This window comes from Penaeus chinensis, chromosome 10 (genome assembly GCF_019202785.1).
Source record: "Penaeus chinensis breed Huanghai No. 1 chromosome 10, ASM1920278v2, whole genome shotgun sequence".
NCBI lineage: Eukaryota > Metazoa > Arthropoda > Malacostraca > Decapoda > Penaeidae > Penaeus > Penaeus chinensis.
The window spans coordinates 22687320-22692193 of NC_061828.1; the positions used below are offsets into that span (position 1 = coordinate 22687320).

Here is a 4874-nt window from a genome sequence, read left to right on the forward strand (position 1 = left end):
CGTTTTAAAACACTGAGAATTGCATAAAAAGGGACTTGATCGGTGACGAGAAGGAAGCGTATCTTGAGTGTATATTGAGTGTGGAAGGGGGCATACTCTTATATTTTTCATCTAATTTTACCTGGGTATGGCAAGTGAAAAATAGCTCACTGGGAAGAAAGTTAGCTGCAAGTGAACCAGAAATCTATTCGAAATTACAAATTATTGCTTTATTAGCGACTACAGTAACATCAAATTATGGAGAATATATTGTTTCAAGTTTTGAAGTAAAATATTTAAATATTTCTAGCGAAAACAAAATTGTTTTCCAAGTTTTGGTGATCGTTAACTATACTTACTTTGTCAAAAATTGAACAACTTATACAATTTAATATATGCGTAGACCACCAGTATAACAATATTAGTACGATGAAGAAAGCAAATCAGAATAATTTGCCAGATTAAACTGAACATTGGCGATTTTAAATTCATTATCAAAAAATAGTGCGTTTACCTCCATTTTATGACTTTGGCTAAAATAAAAAGATCCTATGCATATTATGTTGTTACAAAACAGAAAGCGATTTTAGTCCCATTAAGTTTCATCTGATTTGTCTAAAGTCAGCCACCCTCTGCTGCAGCTCCTGTAGAGGCCAAGGTGACAACACCAAGCACAAGTGTCCAGATGGGATCTGAAGTGACGATTTCTTGCCACACCAGCGGTTATCCTGAGCCGGACGTGGCCTGGTTCAAAGGAACAACCTCATTCGGCTGTCTAATAAGTACTCCTTACGTGGTGAGTTACACACACAAGCGCAGCGTGTATTACGGGGGATAAGTTTGGTCCCCTTTTCGTACTCCCCAAGACGCTGCTCCTCTTCCTGGGGAATGGTCTTCCTGGCGTAGCCTAAGGGCATTTCCCTTTTTCTGAATGAGGGCGACGTAATTGTTCTAGGGTTGTGTGTTGTCTGTACGATTTGTACTCAGGGACATGTGTCTATGCAAGTACTAATGAATGATAATATCCCCAGATTTATACAGAATCGCTAGGTCTTAATTTGTACATTTTTAGTATTCAGTTATGTATATCTTTTTCAAGAACTTTACTATTAGCTTAGGACCTTTACTTGGACATTGGTCGTTGAGTATTAAAGTCACATTAATATAGTTTTTTTCAAGGCATTGTCAACATTGTTCGTGTATCAAATATACTGGTTTCGAATTTTTCACGTAGCAGTTATTTTTATGTTCGACGTCATATCAATAACATAAGAATAAGAAAAAACAAATGGTCTTGTTATAAGTGCGTGTCGGACAGTGCCATGTTCCTAGAGAGCACCAACGAACGGAATGGACAGATAAATGCACTTTCGGAGACTAACCAGTTGCACCTACAGACCGTTTACCTTAGTTATATTTTTCTTATTTTAATGCACATGACTACCGACATACTGCATTTTTGTGTACATCTTTTTAGCTCAGAATAGCATTTAAATTGGAACGTCAGCCGTGCAATTAAGAAGACCACAAACCCAGTCGCATGTGATGGTGCCCCTTTGTTCTACCCATACTGGCAAATCATCGTCTTGGTATAAAGCTCCGCCAAAACTATGATTCCCACAAATGTTGTGATAATCTGAATAACTCGTCATTTCCCTTCAGATGTTATAATTCACCCCAACTGCACTGATGTGATCGACCATGATGACTGTGTGAGGTACCTGAGTACAGAGTGTAGCGTCACCGATTACATTGCAAGGTTTTGCTGTCGGACCTGTACTCTCGTGGAACACTTGCCTGCCCATGGACCACACCTTCTAAATACAGCTAAAGGTAATGTAATGTCTATATAGATTTTTTATTTCTTCACTTATTACTGCATGGAAGTTTGCCTATACAAGTAGTTTACCTAACAAAGTACTATGTACAGTTTATATCAATTTCAGCGCCCTTGTCCGCTGACCTCCGACTGAGTGGCAGCGATTCCGTTTGGAAATTTCCTTGGGGTTCCAACATTGATATATCTTGCACCTCCGGCAGTCTTCTCAAGCCTACAGTTTTGTGGTTTAAAGATGGCCATGTGATTGAAGAATCGGAAAAATATCGGATACAAGGTATAGTGAAAATTGCAGTATAATGTTTACAAATTAAGCTCATCAGTATTAAAACTGACATGTTTATATAATCTAGTCTAATGGTGCGTTATGACTCTCATTCCCAGTAAGCGAAGAGAAGGTGTGGGTGAGACATTTCGTGAAGTCTCAGCTAACGGTGAAGACGTTGAAGGTCGGGGACAACGGCCGGTACACGTGCAGGGCCGTCATCCTGGGCACCACCGAGGAGAGACACGCGACGCTTGTGTTCGAGCAGGACGGATTCTTCTCGTTCAGGGAGCGTATTCAGTAGTGGGACTCCCGAATAAGATATTCTGGATAAACTAAACATATCCCATATTTACCTTGAATATTAATAATCGTAAGATAATCCGTGAAAGTCAGTGACATCCAACTAAAGAAAAAATGTCCACGATACTTTGCTCTATAGAGCAGCACTCCTCCCCGAAGGCTTAGATTGTTCTGCAGCTTGCTTAGCATATGCTGTTCACCTGATTTCCTTCACAGGTGGTGCTATTTTTATACAGAATGCTAACGTCTGATGCTTCCGTAGATTATGCGTGGTATATTTTCCCATTTACCAATTACGTCCATTTGAAACTTGTAGTTTGCATATTTTGAAAATGTATTCTAGAAAAAAATGGTAATAATTTTTCTTTTCTTTTTTACTGGGAACGCTTTTCACACGGTAAATGTCAGGAATGAAAGATTTGAAATATATTCTTGATAATAACCTAATTGAACCGCATTCATGTTGACAAATGTAGAAAAGGTATGAATGAGAATGAATATCTTCACAGTACAAGAGATGTATTTGACCGGTTTCGATTATATCTTCGTCTGACGAAGATATAATCGAAACCGGTCAAATATATCTCTTGTACTGTGAAGATATTCATTCTCATTCATACCTTTCTACAATAACCTAATTGCCTACTACGTGGGTGGTAGAGATTTCTTCACTTCTTGCCTATGCTATACAAATATAGACAAATGACAGTAATATATTCAAGTCTTAACCCACGTTCGCATCTGCAGTTTTCATGCAGTGTTATCTTTGTGACTTTCGAACATTCTTTTAATCACAAGTCAGGTAGTCTGTCTCTTTACTCATAAAAATACAAAATTCCAAAATAAAGGTATTCAGTACTGAAAATAATCTATAGTCAGTATGTAAAAATACAGATGAAAGACAAAGTTAAAGTGTTGCCTGAAGAATGTGTCCACTGGTATGGTTTCTCGTAAATGGATCTTGTTGACGCGGCACCTATAACGCATATTTTGTAATCTACTGTTGGAAATATCAGAAATGTTCAAATGTGCAAGTATTTGGCTTGTGGTTGAAAGGAGGAATTCTGCATGACTTCTTACACTGTATTTTTGAAATGTATGCATATATAAACCATTTTAAAACTTCTGATCTTTCAATAAACATAATATCAAAATTATGGAATTCGGCCAACAGATACAGATTATCTATGTGTATCTTTCGTTATTTACATTAACAAAGCCATTACAGTCATTCCCATTTATCATCATTAATTTCAACCCACTAGTGCTATCGGAGATTTATCCTGGACGGTTTCGAATGTACTCTCGCCTACTCCGGTGGATGCTACCATATACGAACTCTAATGTCGCATGTTCTGCACACGTGCAAATACTCTAACCTATACTCTTGCATAAACGCTCTCAAATCCATTGGGCTTACTCATATCATCATTCACATTTCTAAGTTAAACAATTATGCAAACGAGCATGAAAACATACACTCTCACAACGGTATTGTTATTGGTTCATAGAATATTATTTTCTGGACTTATATTCGTTGGGTAACGGTTTCAATTTATACTTGAAAGTTTAGGAGTTCCCTGTGGTGGGAAGAGTAAGAGAGGCTGTTGGATAGCCACGAGTGTCACGGATGAGTTGCCTTAGAGACATTGTCTTCATAACAGCAGAACATCTGTATACATTTTGCCATACATGCACTTACGCTTCTCTTACAGTTAACATTGCTGACACTTTAGATGTGGGCAAACACATATCATATCATAAAGAATGAATTATCTTTAACACCCACAGGGTGTTAAGATTGGTTACTACCGTCCAGGGTCAAGCCTAATGCGTGTCCCATGGTTGTGCGTGGGTTTAAATCTCGCTCCATTTTTACCACAGGGTCATAACTTATGAACTAAAACTTGTTCCGACAAACTAAGAAAAGTAACAGAAGTATCATTCTCTGCCAATATACCATTGGTAATAAGAACAACATCTTCAGTGAAGTGTTTATATATGTCCAGTGACTCCGTTTGGTCAGGATGGTACAACACTGTTATCAATCTTCCTAGTTCATATACCGAATATATAACTGAGAATACAAACTTTCAGGGTATAGGTCTCCCTTGTATGGGCGCTGCATTTTTTAAGTCGCGCTCGACTTCCCAGCCAAATATTACACATGTGGTCTATCATGCATACCCTACGTGTAGTGAAATATGACTAATGCCCTGAATCGAAAGCAGAATCATTCAGTTACTACACTTTCGTAAAATCACTATCTGTAATGCAGACATTCTAAATACTAATTCAACTAACTGCAACTAATTACCAGAAGTACCGGACGAGAGTCAACTTCAGAACCATAATAGTGTAAAAAATACCATCACTCAGTTGAAATAAGAAAAACGACACTATTGAAGCTGATGGAAGGACGGCTCAGTTGATTTTAAAAAGCTATAAGAAGTTGAGGCGAATGGGGAAAATGATCACCTTAATTTGCTT

The 4874-nt window shown here is 37.9% G+C and overlaps 1 long non-coding RNA gene across 1 annotated transcript; it reads left to right on the forward strand.

The window, feature by feature from the left end:
- Nucleotides 1–1644: 1644 nt before the first annotated feature.
- Nucleotides 1645–3508, forward strand: LOC125029735. The gene is made up of 3 exons (XR_007115220.1): nt 1645–1812; nt 1926–2093; nt 2201–3508. It is a non-coding gene; the product is annotated as an uncharacterized LOC125029735 (long non-coding RNA).
- The last annotated feature ends 1366 nt before the right edge of the window (nt 3509–4874 follow it).